The sequence below is a fragment of the Gadus chalcogrammus genome, chromosome 14, assembly GCF_026213295.1.
Source record: "Gadus chalcogrammus isolate NIFS_2021 chromosome 14, NIFS_Gcha_1.0, whole genome shotgun sequence".
Taxonomy (NCBI): Eukaryota; Metazoa; Chordata; class Actinopteri; order Gadiformes; family Gadidae; genus Gadus; species Gadus chalcogrammus.
In genome coordinates this window covers 11,211,855-11,234,278 of record NC_079425.1, presented here as the reverse complement: position 1 = coordinate 11,234,278, position 22,424 = coordinate 11,211,855, and the positions used below count along the sequence as shown (strand labels likewise).

General features: G+C 41.7%; 1 protein-coding gene and 1 pseudogene across 1 annotated transcript in view; one reads left to right on the top strand and one right to left on the bottom strand.

Moving 5' to 3' along the window:
- kif18a (kinesin family member 18A) overlaps positions 1-22,424 on the top strand; it is a 72,170-nt gene that overhangs the window by 1,759 nt on the left and 47,987 nt on the right. The gene's annotated exons all lie outside the window — the stretch shown is intronic.
- The window catches only part of LOC130403167 (12S rRNA N4-methylcytidine methyltransferase-like), a 35,740-nt pseudogene continuing 20,118 nt past the window's right edge, over positions 6,803-22,424 (bottom strand).

Sequence of the window (22,424 nt, the reverse complement as noted above, 5' to 3'; positions counted from 1 at the left end):
GCAGGAGTTCCCAAGGAATAACAATTGGATGGTTTCACGGTTAACCAACAATAGGACCTCAAACACCCTACGCAATGAGTGTTTATTCTGTTAGCAAAGCAAAAACAGATTAGAGTTGAGATGCATAACAGCAGAAGACATGAAAGAGTTAAAAAAACTACCCACATAATAATGTGGGTAGGCCCATACAGTTATTTTTACAGATACCACAGAATGCTAATAAGAGACACACTTTTTCTCATGTTTCAATTGTATAGTTATATTTTCCTTCCTGAAACTGAAACTGACAGATGTTTTGTCAATGATCAAGTATCATTCAGCGATATTACACCAGATCCTAGAAGTTTTAATTCTGCTCGCTGTCTTTGAGATAATTGCATATCAGATTTTGCCATATGAGACCAAAAACTTTATATAGCCTTGTTGTGAGTGTGTAAAATGAAGCCGCCACCTACGTCACAGAATGGCCAGCCGTATACCGATACCATGAAAGGCTGAACAACATTTTTTGGAAACTATACAAAGTGTTTGTAAAAGTAAGTGAGTTTTTATGTCTCCACGCATATTTTTCTCCAGGGTCCGTAATCTCTGTGTGCTTTTGTTTCCCACTACGGCAATAAATACATGTCCTGTTTCCGTCCACAAATAAAAAAACGTTGCTCCAGGGAACGGTTATTTTCAAGCTTGACGTATTTTTACATCCATACGGGCATGCCAGCATGCAAGAAAAGCCTGCTGTGTTTCTATTGGCAACTTACTGGAATAGATTTATGACTTGTCTTAAATCACACTACCATAGCCTCAGTGAAACACCATGGTACTCCTCCATTGCACTCTACTGTGTTTAGTTGGTTGATGATCCACCGAAGCCTTCTACATGAGAACACATGCCTGCAGGTGCTATAGGGTGGACAGAGTTCTTTATGTCTTAGTTATTTCCCAATAGGTTTCTCTATTACTCATCTGATGCATGACAGGTGTCTGCTCTGTTCCGTATGTCCTCCTTATTATACACTCAAGACACCTAGTTGGACAGTGGAGAGAATGACTTTCACACCTGTTCCCCGGCCGAGACTAACTATTGTTCTCTCATCTTTGCCAATCATAGTGAATCCGTATTGTGTTGTGTTAACCTTGCTCTCACTTTCCACTTTCTTTTGAAATGTGATCTTATTTGACTTATAGCTTGTAAAAGTACAATACATTATAATATCATAAATGTATAAATATACTGTTTTAAAAAATATACACAAATCTCAATTCGGAGTCTAATAGCTTGCTCGCCTCGGTAACTGCCATCAATGCCTTAGTGATAGGCACGTTTCCTACACCCATATTATGCCAACACTTACATATGTTGTGGTATTGTTTGGCCAGCCTTTAACTTGTATCTTTCAAATGCTAGCTCCCAAATAAAAACACTATGAATGAATGTGTGAATAAAAAACTGTAGTTATAATTTGTAAAAATCTCAGAAAGTGTTACACAATTACTGGCGGCCTTTCAAGTGGGGCGGATGGGGAAGAAAACCGGGGGTGATGTATGAATAACACAGATAACGGTACGACTCGGCAGCCCACTTAACAGAAGAGCCAGGAGCAGCGTGAACCATCCATGGACCCCGGGACTACTTCCATTGTCGACATCAACATTGACAATTTCCCCCCGAACCAAGAGGGGTCACGGAGACAAACTGAGGACAAGACAAGACTGAGAACACCTCCATTAGAGGAATGAAGTGGGTTCGCCACGTTTATGGAGTCAATTTAATTTTCACAGAAAACAACCATATCATTTTAACCCCAGGGTGACTTTTTGATCAGCATCCCCCAGTTTCACAGACTCTCAGATCCCTGATGGTACTGTATGGACTGGTGCTGAGAATATTGTGGGCTTGCGAGCAGACAGGTAATTTTCTGGACACTGGAGAATGGCTGTGAGGAGAAAGGGCTGTTAGGTTTAGTCATAGACGCCTACTGTGAGGACAGTTATGTTCTTCTTCTCCCACAGATCCAATATATCGCCTCATTGGTGTCGATTACAAACCCCCCCTTGTCTCCCGACCCCTCCTCCTCCTTCCAGAAGGAACCATAATGATTTCTTCCTCAAAGCTATTTCCTCCTGAGGAGCCTACTTCACGACATCAACGCGTCTCTCCGCTGCCCGCCCTTCAAAGCGGACGTTATTTCAAAGCCATAGTTCAGCAGGCTTGGCATTTGTTCATAATTATTGACTTGCTTCAAGACAAAGGCTTTCGAAAATATGACTTGATCTTAACAGAATGAAGCTTTGGTAGACCGTCGTACATTTTTTGTTTATTGACTTTATTGTCATGGTTACTAAATAAAGGCATTCGTTCGACCCGAGCCAAGGAAAGGGACCGTTGCCTCTCACAAGATCATGTATTAGTCATTTTATACTGGTGATACAAAACTAAATAAAGGTAAACACAACCCTTCTGGAAAATACAGGTTGGAAATGCTTACTGCAAATATATATACAGTACATCTATACATAGATCTATATTTCTGTATCTTTCTATATATATATATTATATTATATTTAATAGACAAAAGTCTATCTGTATATATATTTTAATTATGTAATTACCTATGAATATATCTACATAAATATAGATATTGTTCTATATATACATATCTCTCTCCCTCTCGATGGATGGATGGATGGATTGAACGATATATATTGTGGTTCTATGTGTGTCTGTGTGTGTACATACATACACACACATACACACCTTACTATCCTGTGATCAGCATTGTCCCTTATGCTAGTTCTGGATGGATTCCAACAGGAGATTGCTTCTGGAATGAAGTTTAAATTGCAATCAGCAAACGACACATAAGCCTTGGTCTGTGCTGCCATGTTATTATCTGAAGTCTGTCTCATGTCTGCCTTTAATCTGCTTCCCATGAGAACCCAAGCCCTTGCGTCATTCACAAAATATATTCAAATAGCTTTGACCTCAGTATGTTTTCACCCAGAGTTCTTTTTATAGCAGGTGGAGCAGCAGAATTGGGCGGAGAGTGAGAGTTTGACGTGGGATGGATAAGGGGGCGGGGCCAAGCAGGAGAAAGTCGTGGAGCTGGAACGTGTGTGTGTGTAATGTACCTACCTCTTTTCCCCCCCCTACGTACCTAATAAAAAACCACCATACACCTCTGCAGTCTTCCTGCACTCGGAGCCGGAGCCAGGGGCTCAGCACGTCTCCTCCGCCGCAGCAGGGCTGCGAGCTTCTTCTAGAATATACAGAGGAAACACAGTGATTGAGAGGTATTGTGGTGGATGCTTGTTAATGATCCGGTCATACTGCATGAAGGCAAGGGAAGGTAAAGGGCAAGGGGATGACATAAAACACTGCCAACGCTTCTCTCCATACTTCTCTTAGGTTTGAAGGTGCTGAAGCACGTATGGTTTAAGGGTTAGAAATGCCAATCATCTGTCAGCTATCCGTGTGTTAAATGTATAACCATATATATATCCATACATATATATACACACATATATATATACATATATATATATATATACATATATATATATACATATATATATACATACATATATATATATACATATATATATACATATATACATACATATATATACATATATATATACATATATACATACATATATATATATATACATATTACATACATATATATATATATATATATATATATATATATATATATATATATATATATATATATATATATATATATATATATATATATATATATATATATATATACATATATACATACATATATACATACATATATATATATATATATATATATACATATATATATATACATATATATAATATATATACATATATATATATACACATATATATATATATATATACATACATATATATATATATATATATATATATATATATATATATATATATATATATATATATATATATATATATATATATCGATAAATAATCATAAACAGACACACACACACACACACACATCATACCCCAATATCAGACCCTCACGTCTGAAGTAGTGCACCATAATTGTTATTCATGATTAAAACCTCCCGGTGCTTCCTTCCATTCACTTAAGCTGTGTCCAATATTATCCATAATTCTCCTCCAGTTCTTTGATTCGTCAGTCATTGATGCAATTGATTACAGTTAAACAATAATATAACTTTCTCAGATGGGCTGCTACCTATTTCTCCATGGTAATTGAGAACTTTTTAGTCGTAGGTAACAACAACCATAATCATTGATCGTGGCACTCCTGAGCGCAATACAATAGCTATACACTTGAAAAAATATGCATACACCTAGCGTCTCGACCCGATTGCCAGACTTGTTCGTCCCAAACCACCCAAGAGGTTGCGTGGCTGTCCAGCAGACTATTCACTTTATTCCTTATTTGGACTAGACAACACTTGAAATGAGCCACGGTTTTGTACTTGGGCCCTACCTGCTCAAGCAGGGTGGACAGGACCATACAGTCATTGCCCTATGATGACCATTTACGACTCAAAAGCAGCACAGACGCTGCTCGTATGACTGTACGACAAACGTTGGTTGGAAACAGCAGAACTGCTGCTGCGAAAAGCCGGCCGCCTTGGTTACAGCAAGTCGTTTGTTTTGTGTAATCTCTGTCGAAACCGGCAACATTTTCATGGATCAGCTACTGCACGGCCTGGCAGGGTGGTCCAAGTGACCAGAGAATCCTAATGAGACTCCACAAATGTCGGCTTTAAAGGAGTGGTTATTCTATCAGCATTTGTTAGAAAATACATTCCCTTCTTAGCCGCGCTGCAATCTGCTCTTGGGAAAGCTGGATGCTTAAAGATAGATGACCTGCTCAGAAATGAATGAATCCTTCTGAACCCAGTTTGGGAAACAGTCCAACATTACGATCCCTCAAGACTTCTGTCAAGGAGATGTGCAATTGGTATGTGCATCCCCGACATTTCCTGAAACACATACTCACTCTAAAAATGGGATTGATGAAGGGGAGTACCGTTGAAGAACCAACTTTTCTCCCTTGAAAACCCACGGCTAGGAGATTTTCAATAAATTGGTAAGAGGAAAGAGGCATATATGCATGCAGAAAGGTGTCTACACCTACCATTCTCTGACAGGGATTATGGTGTTAAGGCTGGATAGGTTAATTTGGTCCAGACTCCCAAAACACTGCTGCTGGTCCCAGCTACAAGCCTACCCGTTAAAAAACGGACAGGGCGACCTCCAGTGGAGGCATGGTTCACGGTTAATGGCGACAAACAAGCCACCTGGATCCATCCATTGGGGAGGGAGGATGTTTTATTTGTACGCAGCATGAATCTGCGGCACATATATTTGGTGAGTTGCCCTCGATAGTGGGCTTATACAGGGTGTTAGGGTCATGGTTCCTGGACCTATTGTCCACACAACTAAAGAATTACATTTCAGTAACAGTTTAGTTATCGTTTTCGCCAATTAGCTAAATTGGTGGCCAATTTGGCTAACGGGTCTGTAGATTGATTTGAGGTTCAAGGTATATTTAGTTCATTTTTAAACATTTTAAACCAATAATCTGCATGGTGCACCTTTAAAGTTTACAACAATAGAACATTCTCAGATTAACCGCCACCCTGTGTTTCCATGGTAATTGAAAACTTGTAGTCATAGGTAACAGTGATTGATTTATAATAATTGATCTGGCTCTCTTGAGCTCAATAAAATATATACGCTTGGAGTATTTATCACAAGGAAAAGATTATTATTTTATTATTATATTATTATATTAAGATTTCAATCTGCTAAAGAATTTCAGGATCACGTCCAGGGTCAAAGATCTGATCTATTTTTTTTAATAAGTCATTACATGAAATATCAATAGCAATAAGCAAAGCCTTTATCGATTATATGATAATAGGTGAATATTTAAAATGAAATCTATATAATTGTCATTTTTAGCTAAAGTAATTGCAACCAAAATAATAGCACAGTTTAGTTCCGATGGCTATGTATCAACCATGTGACAATGTCTAGAAGGACCATATTAAGCACACGCATTTGAATGATTGCGTAAAACACGCACTTTTAGATGCAGTTTAAATGTACTCCGTCGTTAGTTTCCCAAGGTAACAAGTAGGGTATATTATAGTGTCATGAAGGAGGCAGGGAAAGGAGAAAAAAAGTGTTGATCGTCTTAATGGAGCAATAACACAATTAGTCAAAGTAAAATAGTTAAAGTTCATCACGTCGTCTGCTTTAAGTTAAAGTGAGAAGATGTTTCATAACAGTCACCCTTCTCATTCATCACCAATTCTGACACTTGCGTCACTTGGTATTTTGGTGGCATTACTGATTCATGCATACAGTAGAAGTTGGGAACTCCTATTGCTCATCGGGAAGAATACGAAGAACACACCGAACCAGGGTAGAACAGTTATCTCAATTGAAAATAATAAAGTCAGTACGTAAAAAACAGTCCTTTAAGAGTCTCTTTTTTTTTTGCAATAGTATTCACTTGTGAGAGTCAAGGAAGATATGTAAATGAATCCATATAAAGCAGTCTGTGTAGGTGTGAGGTGGTCACCTCGAGAAATCCCAAAGCACAATTTTGAACTCATATTGAGTAAGCATGTAAATAGAATAATATAGGAAGCTCTTGCAGGCCTTACAAATCGGATTCCATCCATCCGGTAGAATAAGTAAATAATTGAAATCTTCATATTGATTGAATTGTCTTTAATATTATAATAATTTATAATATCTAAGTATGGCCACCTGAGGTTAGCGGTACAAAACTATGACTACGACCAGAGAAATGTTTGAAAACACCTATCGACAAAACCGTCCCAATGTCCTAGCATCTCAGCGCGGCTCGGAGCTTAGCGGAGCGACCCCGAGGGTTCTCCGCCAGCTCCTTCTTCCCGGGCGTTGTGACCCCTCTCTGTAGAGGCGACCAGTGCGACGTCGTCTTCGTCCGGTTCCCCCCCATTACCTCCTCCCCTCCTCCTCCTCCCCCCTCCCCCTCCCTCTCCCCTGCCCCTCTCCGGAGCCTCTGGCCCGGGGTCTCTGGTCAAGCGTGGCCATGTCCCCCCCGGCTGAGGGAAGCGCTTCACCAGGCGGGTCCTCCAGGGAGTGGAAGGTGAGCACGCACAGGCGACCGCCGGGCCTCAGCAGCGTCCTGGGCGGCGCGCAGCCCCGCGTGCAGCTCGTTCATCTCGTCGTTGACGAAGATGCGCAGAGCCTGGAAGGTCTTGGTGGCCACGTGGACGGGCGCTCCAGCTTGTCCTTGCGCGCGTAGAGCGCGGCGCTAGGGAACGATCCTTAAGGGAGAGGAGGACAGAGGAACAGGGAGCACCCCTGAGAATACTGAAGCTATTTATTGCGCCCTGATTAAAATTGTGATCGGATCATGACGCCGAGTCCGTGGTAATCAGGATATTAGAACATTTCGAAAGGGGGTTGTCTCCTTTTACCGCTCCGTATGAACTAAAAATGAACTTCAAACCATGGGAAATACATCTACACTTGTGGAATCATGTTAAACTTGTTATCATGTATAACTAGTGAATAGTACTGTATACTACTGTATACTACTAGGGAATAGTAGTTGTGACTCCATTAATTACCAACTATGGCCATAGCTACTGCTACAGTGCAAAAATACAAGCACGTGTTTTTTTTTATGCAGACTCAAGCTCCACCAAGCATGTAGTTACAAAGTCTGATTGGCATACATATTTTATACTTATTAATTCTGCTGGCTGATAGAAAGACTAGCATACTACATAAATCATTCTCCAGCCTGCTGACAAATTACCCCATTGCTTTGTGTGGGAAGTTTTAAATCCAATGTCAATTACTATGCAACTACATTTTATATTTATATAAACTGTTGCATGGTTCAATATTCCTGGCACTTACTTAGGCAGGGGTGTAAACAATCAATGATTGCTGCTGTTTAAGCAAGACTAGCCATGTAGGAAACCTCCCATAATTAGACTATATATATATTATGGGTCTCCTGTGGTTCTACTACATAAAAAACGCCCTCCTTTAATTCATCATTGAATACAGAAACTATTCCCGGAAACTCTTTTCAACCACTTTACAAACAACATTTCACTGACTAGAATAGTGTGTGACCTGTTGCTGACATTACTCAAGACAACTGAACACACGTATCCATCACAAGCTCACTGTATAAAGCCAAAATCGAAAAGTGTTGGCCCGACTGACTCGGACAGGAGCAGGGTGTTCTCCCCAGTTGACACTTCCTATCTAGATTGAGGGAATAAAAACTCAGGGATGGTGTTTTAAATAAATATCCAGAGATGGATACAAACTGAAAGCACAACAACAAACAACCCCAAAAAGAAACTAAGTAGTGTGGCATTTTTCTCCTCCTGCGCTCAACAGCGCTCCGTGTGACTCACCCTGCAATCAATACCAGGCTTGGCCGGCAAGGACAAGCTCTGGTCTGGTGTAGCGTAACTCTGTGTGCTCGCTCTAATTCATCCCTCACAGCTCCCACAGTAAGAGCCTGGGACCGGGGGAGAGAGGTTAAGCCTGAAAAGACTCTCAGACATTTACCTCCTTCTGGTCCCATGTGATTCATTCTTGACTGTGATGCAACGCCCCATGCAGCAATGACCGGCTGAATGCATGGCAATGGCATGAATGCCTCATCGATCCAAAAACCTATTCATCAATTGAGACTGCTGTTTATTCTCTTGGGCAAACCTTGATGTGCATCGTATGTTTGGTTGAGCATGTTATTTGTGTAATTTACCAGAGGGAAATGTAAATAGTCGAGCAAGAGACAGAGACAGAGCTGTAGGGACTGTAAGCAGGTGAGTCCAGACTTTGCGTGTTACAAAGCTCTCGACGGGCATGAGCATGATGTCCACACTGTGTGCAACCATAACACGTTCAATTCTTTAGAGATCGTCGGTCTTATCTTTCAGACGAAGGAAGGTGAACCTTGAAAGAGTGAAACAATCTTTTGAATTGAATTGTGAATTCGTCTCTCGAATGTTGTTTGCAAGTGACCTCAACTCATGGTCGTGTAGGCAGGCTCGTTTGCTGTTATGGCGTTGATGTGATGCCTTTAGGTTGCCCATGGACAATGCCTGCAAGCACCCATCGTCATGACAACCCCTCATACGTAATCCCATCTCATCCCTCTCCAAGAATTATTGTCTAGGTACTAGTTTACTACTGACCTGTAGAACAACAGTGGGTGTATACATCTGAAGAAGTTAAAACATTTAACAAAAAGGGTTTGCATCTTCCTAAAGTCCCCCACAGGATGTATGCAGAAAAAAAAGAAAAAGACTATAGAATAAATCCTGTTGGTGTTTCTCACTGTCACGCTTTCTTTCGCTAGGCAACAGTGTCACAATAGCAGCCAGGCGCAGACCCCCGGGGACCTGCAGAGACCCCAGGTACGCATATAGGCCCAGGGACCTACACCAGTCAGGACCTCTCCATTTGATTGGAATAAACATTTGTGGTGAAGCACTTTGCTCTTCAAAAGAGATCAAACAACTGCCCTTAGTCACACCTGTTCTCCCCGTGTGACGCACGAACCGCGATGTGCAACAACTACTGAGAGGACATCTCACTCTCACTGCTGCTCGCAGACCAAGACACGTCTCTTGAAAAATAATGCAATCCCTCGGAGATGCGAACATAAATACTGCCCTTTTTTCCGTCTGTTTGTGTGTGTGTCTGTGTGTGTCCGCGGGTGCGCGTGCGTGTGTGTGTGCGTGTGTTTGTACTTGTTATTTTTTTGCAAATACGTGGGTAGCGAGTGACGACGAGATGAAATAGTTGGGAGAGAACAGTTTCAAATGATGCAATCCATCAAGAGAAACTATGGATGGGGAAGGAATGCAAACGTAGCATGAAAGTGCCATTGCGTCTATAGATACTCCGTTTACAAGGGGCCACGCCTTTAAGCTCTCTAGAGAAAAACACATCTTAAAAGGAACAGTGTATATGTGTTTGGTTTCATTTTAGGGGAGGGGGGGGGGGGGGTGGGTGCGTCAAAAGGAGCATGAATGTGGACGTGAAGGGTCGTTGCAGACAAATGGCTTCCCCCCCCGACCCTTCTTAGTGTGGATTTCCTGGGAACCGTGATTAAGCGGTTGGGATGAATGTGATGGTGATGGCAGAGGATGTGATGCTGGTGAGCAATGTGTGTCTTGATGGTGGTGGTGCCGAGGAGTCTGTGGTGATGTCTGTAGTTGAGTGGTGGTGGTGGTGGTGGTGGGGACGGAGGGGGAGGTGAGTAAGCTGTGATAATGGTGGTGTTGATGGTGGAGGTGATAGGGATGAGAGTGCTGTGGGGATGAATGAAAGTGGGGACGGTGGTGAGGAGGCTGTGGGGATGAATAAATGTGGTGACGGTGGTGGGGGAGGTGTGGACGCCGTGTGGATCGGGGCTGTGAGAATAGTGTGGGGATGAATGAGCGAAACAATGTGGTGACGGTAGTGGGGGGGGAGAGGGAGGATTGGGTGTTGGTGGCCTACCTGCCACCACGCTGGCCAGCTGCTGAGTGCGTGTGATGGGGCAGATGCTGCGCGCCTCAACGACGGCTGAGGAGATCTTCCTGGCGTGTCTCTCCTCCCCGTACGCAAGGAGGATGGACGCAAGGGACTTCTGATCCAGCGCGTTCACAACGTCAGCAGCGCGCGGTGTGTCGGGATACCTACGCACACACAGGAGCCCAATTAGGTTGCTCTGACGTCACGGCCTCGCTGACAAGGATCAATCCTGAGCGAGCACCGCCGCGCTGGAGTCGATGCCCCGGAACATAAAGCAACGCTGTCTCTTTAACGGGGAGGTTGGTATTACACACTGTTCTGAAGATGTCGATTTTCATTTGACACCAAAAGGTCTATCCAACGCTACATCCTTACATTTGCATTGGTTGGCTGTGACAAATTGACAAAGAAGGCACAACGTCAGCATGCTAATGTGTTACATTGCATGGGTCATTCATATTTGAACTACTAACAGGTGCCTGTTAGTCATGCCGTTATGCCATTTGTCCCATTAAATAGCATCATGTGGCTGAGTCTCCGCTTGTCCGTCCAAGAGAGATGTCAGTTAATACAAAACAAATACATTTTCTTTATTTTGCATTAGCAATAACCTTGTAAGAGTAACATTTAGAAAGAGCACACTATGCAGGTGTGATAACGATTTTAGATAAGTGGGTTTAATCTAAGCCTCCTTTGGGTCTACATGAGGGAACTTTACAGAGCAAACCAAGGTTGTCTTTCTTACAGTAATTATAGCACTATCTCATTTACGAAATTGAAATTGGCATGTTCCGATGGGGGATATTGTTTTAGCACGGCGAGTACAATATAACCACTGCAATGTGTGAATTTCCTGTTCAACGCTGTGAGTCACGGGTGAGACAAAACAAAGTCATTGAATGGACTGCCTTTATACAGCGTTTTTCTAACCTGCGCAATTCAAAGCCCTCAGTACCTCACGTTTTCCCATTCATACACACATTCATACACCTACTGCACGCGTCAACCATTCAAACCATTCGTCTGGAGCAGTTAGAGCGAGGCGTCTTGCTCAGGGACACCTCGACACTAAACCAGGAGGAGCTGGAGATCAAACCAGCAATCTTCTGGCTGTCGAACAACCTGCTACGCCTCTTGAGCCACTGCTACACGTGGTCTTGTTGACCGATTGCATGCAGCAGACTATTGGCGGGGATGGTGAGAAAATTTGAATTTTTCAGTCGTGCAGAGTACCTGCAGCAATGGGGCGCTTTGATTTGGTTGTGGCAATTTTGATTATGTCCCAAGTATATTGGGGTCTTTAGTGCTGGTGCTGAACTGCAAGGAGAATCAGCCTGAGTGGAACTTGATGGGTAACTTCAAAGATAAAGACAGTATTTGTTAGTTCAATGTTGCACAGAACTGGCTTCAGTCGATGGCCTCATTCTATATACATTAATACAACCGGGAACACCCCTTATTTCACTTACCCTTGCCTCTTATTGAAATGTTCCTCTGCGCTCGAAATTCATAATTATTACACTGCCTAAAACGCAGCCACCTTCTTCGCTCAGAACTCTAACTGCGTGCCTTAGTCTCTGAGTCCGTGAGCAAGTCAACGCAGAATTTAAAATGGGAATTAGTTTGTTTGTGGGCACTAATGGAGAGGCCAGGGCTGTTCAAATGTGCTTGTGTTTGTTGAACAAACCAAAGCACAGCTATGGGAGCTGCCCAAACACTTGTTTGGAATATAATGGAAGGTGGGAAAGTAGCTTTCTGTTTTGTCCTCTTTGGCAACATCTTTGACGCTAAGCTGTAATCATTTGCAGAGTTTCAAACAGTGTCGCCACCGACAACCAGGTCGTAACAATTGTAATTGGCCTTCATGAGCATGCCAAAATTCTTTGAGATTACCACTTTCAATTAAAAAACAATTTTTCATTTGATTGGCCTCCGTTGGTAGAACTTGCCTGTCTCCATCCATCCTCATGTCCAGGGGGCCGTCCCTGCTGAGAGAGAATCCTCTCTGGGCCTGGTCCATCTGCATGGAGGAGCAACCGGCATCAAGGAGCACCACATCTACACTACCTGGCTTCACCTCCTGCTGAAGGATCAGCTCGCTGAACCGGCCCAGCAAGGGTTGGAGACGACCACTAGGAAAATACACAGTGGAAACACAAACACACGGAAATGGATGTCATTTCAAAGCAATTCACCAGGATTATCATAACAATTTTGAAAACAACGTTTAAAATTGGGAAATGTTTTGCAAATTGCAAATAAAAAGATTTGTAGTCCATGGGTTGCTTAAGGAAAAAAGGGAGGCCAACAAAAACTACAATATGAACCCCCCTCAAAACAGCAATGTTATTTTACCAGGTGCTTTATTTATATTTATTTACAAACTATATTTCGAACATATGCCTCACTGAATATAGAAAAAATGAAATTATTATTTAGCCTTAAGCACAAAAATGGTAAGCATGACTCATCATTCACATTAATTTCACATATATACTGAGGGACTGTAACATTAATAGAACACAACATGCTGATCATAGCGTTATTTTTTTGAATAAAATGCACTTGCTGCTCATTTAACAGGCATATTTTAATATCTCAGGGACTTCCTTGTTGAGCTAGTTCCTGTCTTAGAGTGACCCCGTACTGGCTCAGTGCACAGGTGCTGAGATCCTCAAATCACATTCATGCATTTTTCATGTGACCTTTAAAGACATCCTGAACAAAGATGATGGTGGCAGTGAGACACGCATATATCCACCACAGAGAACCAGATCTCTGCAACACGCTTTTTCTAACCTTTAGGTCAGGACCCCATGTGTGACCCTGCCTCCACCCTTACGAAATCCAACACACACAAGACTGCTGCCTTCCGATACATATAAAGTGGCAGTGTTGCCAATAATGTGCTTAGGTTGTTTACTGTGTGTTTCCTATAGGAATGTAAGCGGGCGTATGTGGTGCACTGGGTATTAGGCTGAGACATGGCTGTTCAGCAGTTCTATGTGTGGCAGCGATCATGAGGATAAATCATCCTCCAGATATAACACCATTCTGATGCTGATGAAGACCTTCCATTCGCCTCCATTTTTCCTGGGTTATTTTACCGGCCGAAAAAGTGAAGTGTCCACCCCCCCCCCCCCCAAAACATTTTGGTTTGAACTGCCTTCCTAGTGCATCGCATCTTTCAGGAAAGCCTTACCCATCGGAGAATAAGCCAGCGTTCTACACAAGGCCAGGCTCTGGCATGTCCTCTATTTCTACACCCACGGGTGATAGAGAGAGGGGCAAGCGAGCATCTCACCCACGCTGCAAGGGCTTTCCTATTCCCTCGCTTTTTCTTATTCATCGTCTTGCATAGTCATTATTTGTTGAAAAATCTATAGCAGAGGATTTCTCGTACTCCCCCATAACATGCGCAATCCCTCTCTACCTCCTCCTTCCTCTCAAACGCTGCATAACAGAGGCACCACCTCCTCCCCGGAACTCTTATGTCCCTTTGGTTCACAGAGGCAGTTTATAAACAGAGCTCTTAATGTCAAAGTTTTGGAGCGTTTTGTCTTCTGGGATTCTGGTTTAAAACTGTTGTTATTTGTTTTGATTCCCTTATCCATGTCTTGAGAGTTATTAAAGGAAGGAACATTTTATTTTGCTACAGTCAGTAAAGACAAATACATTGGGTTGGCTGTATGAAAATAAGCCAATCAGATTGATCAAACTTCAATGGCATGATGTGACCTGCAAAAACAGTACACACCTGTTTTGGCAGATGTCTACCGCAAAACAGTCTGACCATATTAGCAGTTGCATAAATAAGTTGTGTAGGTTTCAAACATCTCAGAACCTTTTGTTATTGCCTTGGCACATTCAAAATGGGTTTTGAGAATTAAATGGAGCAGGTGTAGCCTACAACCACAACATTTGCTTCAAAGAGCTACAGTTCTATTGTGGCAACTTTGTCAGGCATTGAGTTGTATCAAGTCCAAAGTAAATCAAGTAATTTTTGTATGGCCCTTAATCACAGTTACAGCCTCAAAGGACTTCAAAGGACAATTTTATGACACCCCCTTACCCCATCTTCCTAAAGGGCAAGAAAAAAACTCCCTTCATTATCAAAGAAGTATCCTTCGAAATTAAAGAGGGATTCCCCGTTCAAGGGATGTTTAGGAGTGCAATGGGTGCCAACTTGGACAGACACCATAATGGAGAGGGAGTGTCATTCATTTAATTTCCTTCCTGATATATGAAATTGCAATGCTGATGTCCTTCTGTTTTTCTTACCAGCTTTGTGTGTACAGGAACCTTTGGTAACAGACAGTGAGGCAGAGGATGTAAAACAGTGAGGATCGCAATCACAGTTCTGTTGATCAAAACAGCTGGAAAAGGGCTTGATATGTTGTTTATCATAAAGTGTACATGGACAGCATTGACTTGTGCAGTTTACCATACAAACGACACTCACAGTATGGTTCTCTCTTGAAAACACAGCAGAAAAGAATGTGCACTTTAGGTCCTTTCATCTGGGAAGTCAGCAATAACAGAAACATTTTCAATCGCCACCAGCTTTAAATTCAATTATGACACTTGTGACTTGAGTGCAAATAATTTCCACAAGATGTATTATTGCTACGTGGACCTTGCGATACATCTAGAAAGAATGTGAATTTATAGCATTGGATAATTTACAACTGAAATATGAACAAACTAGCATTCCCTGTGAGACCATACATTTCAATTCGCCATTCAAAATGTGAAGAATTGGAATTCAACTGAGCTCCCATTGAATGAGGTTGTTTGAAATAAAAAATGCAGCTGTATCCATTATGTAACTATTTAACACCTTAAATACACTATTAATTTGTTGAATTAACTGAAGAAACTTGACTTTCCCTTTCCATGTCCAGTAGTGAGGAGAATCGAGATTATACTTAACTAAATACAACACAAATCGTTTAAATCAAATTATATGCATGTTTACAAATGTATACAAATCTGCAATAGAAACATAGAATATTTGCTTCAGATGGAAGAGTCAAAATGTTATTCTGGATTAGATTAAATTAGATACGATTTTAAATTGGTCTGTCAGCACAATATACAGGGCATTCATAAAATCTACATTTCAAAATAAAAATGTAAGTGCTGTTAATACATAGGATTTTATTTTGATGCAAAAGAGGTTTCTCCATTGGCTTTTCCCATTAAATGTGTCATTAGTGTGGCTGTTTGCCGACGTATGACATTAGTGCCTACATACCAGAAACAAGCTACGCACAGCAGCCTCCTCTAAATCATGTTTTTCCAAGCCACGGAAGGATTCAAAAATATGCAAAACAGTTACATAATTTTTTTGAATTATTAACTTCTTTATGTGGCTTATACACAGGGTTGGAGATATAAATGTCTTATGTAAGGTCTTATATTATTAAATAGGACAAGTTTCAGTAGTGTATGTGCTGAGGTCCAAGAGTGGGCTCAAAATTGCTAGGAAGATCTTGCTTGGATCTATTTATAGGTGACGCAACCCACAACATTGACATCATCAGAAAAACTAAAAGGATAATCATAATGCAAAGTCTGGCCTTTGGCCCCAAGAGGTTGGATTTGGTCATTCAAAAACATAAAATGACCAATTGTTAAAATCACCTGCTGTATGGAGCCAAACTTTTTGACCCTGAGCACACAACCTATCATTTGTTCCAGTAAAAGTAGGTTTTGACTGGAGTAACAATCTCATGAACTCCCTTTTCTCTTGACATAAATGGCTAGCAAGCAATTGGCTTAAATTACTATAGGAAGTATATTCTTCTGCCAGAGTAATGCTTCATGAAGAACCCTGTCAATATCCGTATGGTCGCCGGTGACTGAGTTGGCATGACATTGAGGTTATGTGAAACTTTTTTGTAATTGTTATTCACAATGTTCAAGGCCAAAAGTGTTACAAGAACGGTGGTACAGTTGCAACATGCCATTTATACTAAGGTAACTAGTGCAAGAAAATGTTTGAAAGATATCGGGTCACACAATGTTGTTGTGTGACCTGATGTATAATTACGACCAACTGGAGAAACGTATTGTGGTTTCTCCACAAAACAAGTCCTAATCCACCAATTCTAGTATTGGCAGGCCTCACAACAGACTGTGTGAGTGCATGCTCATTCAACAAGACGCGTTGCCTCTTCACAAATCAAGCCTGAAATATTCCCTGTGTTGACCCGCTCACTTCCTTTACCTGCGTCACTGAACCATAAGACAAGATACTGATTGATTGTTTTCTACAGGGGGGCCAGTAATGAAAATATCTACAGAAAAAGGTGAAGAACATCTAATAATTATATTTTGGTTAGGAATTAGTCAACCTGAATCAACCTTCCGGTGAAGCTTATTGTGATGTACTTAAAATGTACACACATTTTCTTTTTAAACAAAAACACCTTCAGCTAACCAAAGGTTAGTGCTTAGGTGTTGAAAGTACATTCATGTCTGTCCCAGACACAATGCAAAAATAAAGTGCTTAAATGGATCCTTATGGACCAAATATGTTGTGGTTTAACTCAAGTGTTAGCCTGCGCTTAGAGGTTTCAGACATAGGAAAATGTACACACGACATTGTGGAGATAGCTGGGGTGCTGTGGTAACTACAATGGAGTGTGTCAAACATGTTGGAACCTCGGACGCAACATGGGCTATTAACATGTCGTCAGGCATTTCATCATCCAATGAAATCCCTCCCAAGGCAGCATCCGTCAGTGTGAGATCATTCAAAGCGTTTCTTTGGGCCTTTTGTTGGCGTTTAAATTACTTTAAGATGTTACTGAATAAACTCAAAAGGTTTGGTGGTTGCTAGGTTGGCGCCACTGTTGCTACCCATCTTCCTGTAGCAGGGTAAGCTGGCCTCAAACATAAAATATTTATATATTTAAGTAATGTACGTATGAGTGATTTTGTTTGTTTGCTGCTTATTGATAATACGCAAAGACAATGTTGCAGTGGGGCTTCACCTTGTTAAAATCTCGAGGATGCACATTGTCATCCTGAGCTATGTGCATCATTGCAACTAAATTCTTCTTCACTACCAGATGACAATGAATCCAAACAGGAGCCCACATGGGAGCAGAGGAATAAAGGGAGGTTTGTTTCCTGATGTGTGAGGTCTCCATTGATACATGAGGTAGTATCAAGGCAGGGATCAGGATGATGTTCTAAAATGATTCACACAGTGGAAATAAAAATCAATACATACAAAACACTTACCTACTTCAAGACAGACAAAGTATCTACATTCACGAACTAGAGCGCCGGATTCTCCCAGAAAGACGTCTCGTTCTTTGCAACCTATTTAACTACAAGTGACTAAGGACACGCTCCTACACAGTATGCATTACCAATGTGTTCTGTAGAACATGGAAGGAGGAAGGGAATCAGACAACTCTCCAACCTTGATGTGTGGGTGCAGCGTGTGGGTTGCCAAGGTCTTTTACTCAGGCTTCCAATAATATTGGCTAATTGCTAGATTTCTCCAGCAACTCTTAACTTACATCACGAGTGGGTGTGCAAAAGGCTTTAGGACGGGGGTATAGTGCGGCTAACAGAATGCCATGCTTGTTCTCCCCCCATCTCTCTCTCTGTTTTTGCTCCTTCCCTCTTGCAGCTCCAGTAGATTCCCCTGAGAGAGGTTTCCCCAAGATCTACGTACAAGGATTCCTTCCCACGCCATCATCTCATTTTCATCCTCCCTCCCTTGCCCACGCACGCACACGCACAGGCACGCACCAACACACACACGGTTCTCTCTCCCTTATTAGACATTGTGTCCTGGTGTTTCCCTGTTCCTTTTTTTTAGCTCATGCTCCATTCTCTCTCCTTCTTCTTTTCTTCCTCGCTCTACCCTAATTTCTTTGGGTTTGTCCTTCCTACCTCACTCCTGCCCACTCCTATCTGATGGATTCTCAGTGGGAGGCAGCATCTCCCTCACGCTGCAGTCGTGGGCCGTTGCTTCTGACAAATGACACGCCGGGCCCACCAGCGTGCGTGGGGGTATGATAATCTTTAAGACGGAGGAGCGGCTGAGAATGGATTGTGCGACTAACGGGTGTTTGGATTCGTATTGAGTTCGAGAAAAGTGAGGGAGATGTGTTTCACTGCAACACGGTTGGCAGCTAAACGGATGTTTACCAGAGGCCAGAAATAACGTGTGCGTGACTATGATGGGTGGATGCTTCCACAGGCTGTGTGCAGAGTTTGCACTATCATATTATTAGGGATGCATTAAATGACGTATCTTTGATGGATCGTATAAATAAGGGAACTTACTTGTACTGCTTTGCTAGCTGCTGGGCCAAACCGAATGCCACAGGGTCTCGATCTAGGGCCAGGACCGTTACATCAGAATACGTATTCAGTATTTCTTTGGTGTGACCCCCGCCTCCAAACGTCATGTCCAGGACCACCTGTGTAGACGATGTGAATGAAATGCTCAATGTTAACTGTGTGATCCGATATTAGGTGAATCCATGAGCAAGCAGTTTGGCTCCGACAACCACCTTTGTTGCCATGTTCTGAATGTTATTTATGGGAGGAAGGCATTTATAGCCTAATGGTGGAGACTGGATTACACCCATCCATCCCAAAAGTCACGTTAAACTAAAATGACCCAGTCTGGGAAAGTACCAGTAAAGTCTATATGTTTAAGAAACAGGCCATGAAACTATGAATCTATGATAAGTTTGTAATCTGTGTCTTTGAATGAATGGCAGTTCTTTTTTTGCAGGTGTTGGTGCGTTAAATGTTGTATGTTTATTATCTGGAAGTAACTCAATAAAAATGTTAAAACTTAAATATTTTCTATGAATATTTAGAGAGCAAGGATTTATGGAGTCTCACAATAGGTGTTTAGTTCTAGTTGGTTAGCTGGCTGTGCTATGCATTATATCCACTGTGAGCTATTAGTGTCCCAATCACCATACTCCAATAAGGGTTTCTGCTGCACACCAATAGGCCAGTGATGGGAATCCTATTGAGGTAGACGAGGTAGATGCAAGTAAAATTTAAGCAGCTACTTTAAAAGAGGAAAAAAAGGGGGGAAGGCATCCCCGCAATGATTAAAAGTTGTACATTGTTGAACATCATCCATGTCATGGAGTATTTTGGTAACTCAGACACTACCGTGACACAGACCCAGTCTGACTATCCACAGTACAGACCAAGTAGGACCCCTCATATGCATTCATTCAGTAAATAAAAATAACACAGGGAACAAATTAACAGAAAAATGTCATTAAATAAATTAAAGCCAGTTCCAGCCACCGTACCACCCATGTCTCTACCGAAGGCTACACAGACATCCAGAGAAACAGATGCCCCACAAAGCACCAAAGAAGGATCCCAACTGGAGCGCATCGCTTGTGTTTTGGGAGCTTTTTGTTCGTGTTTGAGAGTTGTACTTGAATAGCTTTAGCTGACAGTCCTCACAGGAACAAAGTACTCATAGTGTGACCCGCTTCTCACCGTCACCATTAAATGTGGTCGCGGCAACGCTCGTCTGACTAAAGAGGGGAATATTGAGAGCAACACCCTGAAGCAACATGGTTGATGTGAAAGTCGGTATTCTAAGCAGGAGCGGCGTAAAAATAACAACACGACAGAATGCCAAACATTCATAGTACCACTAGTCGTTTCCAGTTCCCTCCAAAGATAACTTCCCTCATCACGTACACTGGAGAAAAACAAGTGATATGTTGTTCAGCATCGGCACGGCTTAAACACCTGCGGTGGTCAGCGCATTTGACCCCAACTGAGGAAAAACTAACTAGCTAACCATGACCATAGAAAGTGTGGTGGATAGGGAAGAACTTGCTCAGGCGATTAACTTCCTTCCATTTAATTAATCTATTCCTCTTTTGATTCATATAGCATTTTCAGGTTCGACAGAACAGGGTTAGATTGTGACACTTTACTGTGTATTCAGAAAATCCCTGTTCGAATCTAAATGTGAACAACTCAAGGATATACCAAACCAGTGAACTGCAGCTCTTTAAGATTTACCAACAATTTTCCTTAAATTGTTTTATGCCTGCAATTAAATTGCAGGCATAATCGTCTACAGGCATCAAAAAAAGGTGGAATAACTGCTTCTAATTGTTTGAACTTATGCAAGGCTATTTTGACAGCAATTTGAACTCTCTGGCAGCCAACAGATGGGAATTGCACAATAGGAAATGCCTGCTATTTCCCCACAAAAACATTAAGCATGTCAATCGATAGTGACGTGGAAGGTGGGGTGTGTGCGTGCATGTGTGAGGGAAGGAGTGATCAATGGCGTTTCCCTCTGCCTGCTAGCGCACAGCACAGCAGCAGATGGGAGGGGGTGTGGGCTAGTGTGATGACTCACACGCATAATGAACTTGCCTGTTGTGCTGTTCAATACAAAACAGGAAAAAGAAAATACAACAGCAACACAAACAGTAAAGTAAGAAAGCCTTTACCTTCAATGTGGACATAAGCCACCTGAAGAGAGAAAATTGCAATTTACTTGTTTGCAGTATTCTTCAAAGAAAACAGTGTTCACAGTCCCATATGTGAACGCTGTTCTGCCCAGATTAAAAAAATCGAAATTCTGAAATTGTTTCATAACTATTTAATATAGCTAACAATATCCCAACCATGATGTAGTGCGGCTCTCTATTTTTAGAAATTATTCCGGAAATAATCCATTAACTGAGGACTAACTGATCAAAGAGCTTATCTTTCACGTTGCATCACAGAGACCTCAAATCCAAATGGACGATATGAAAAAACTTAAGATTAAGGGAAAAGACTTGCAGCATTCACATTAATATTAATTTAGAGATACCAAGAGTACCGGCGGCATCGAATGTTTATAGTACTCATAATGCAAACATTAAATGTTATCCCGAGAAAACCCTCACTCAACACAAGACTAGATCCTTTACACAAAAAGACAAGATAAAGGGCATTATATGTCTGTGTTCCTGACAGAGTGGTGGGTGTGAGAAATGCCATATCCATGACCAGAGAGAAAACAAACTCTAAAGGGTTTTGGCTACATTTGGTCTGGCATTTACAAAGTTCATTGGCATTAGGAGTGAGTCATTCACATTGATATTTCATACCAAAGGGTGTCAGCAAAGTTCTAACTACTAGCTGAATCGTGACCAGGAAATCCTAAGAAACAAACAAATAGTCAAATAATCTATAAATTATCAAATGTATAGCTCCTCCATTATGCATACATGAAAAGAAAACAGCTGTTTATAAGGTCTTCTGGATGGGACGTGTAATATCTGCCTTTCCCAGCAGAGGGAACAGAAGAGTTAGGAGTGGTCAGAGTGGTGCAGTACAACATAAAGGGAAAATGCAAAGCACCAAACTCAACCAAAGTAAACCAAAGTAAACCAAACAACCCCAAGGCATTCTTAGATATTTCCATTTAAACACAACGGTCATAGTTCTCATGCCTCCACTAGGTTAACTGATAACAGATGATATATATAGCGAATCATTTTCCTTTGTGACTGGTGGATTTATACATTTATGCATATGGATGAGGTGGTTCAGTCTGCTCATGTGGGAACAGAAAAAGAGACAGATCGGGGCCATAATACCCCGGGCTTACATCTTAGATGCGTTATTATGGCTAAATTCATTAGGAAAAGGGGGACAGGAACCTGAGAGAGGGCCGAGTACTCATCTAAATCCTACTAGTGTCTCCCCAGCCTAGGTCAGTTACAGTGAGGGATCTAAAATGTCACTGAGGGGAGTTTTTACAGATCTTGTTACACTAACAGACAGACCATTAGGGAGACAGATACACGGGTACCGGATCGCTTTTCCTTGTCGCGTCCGTTGC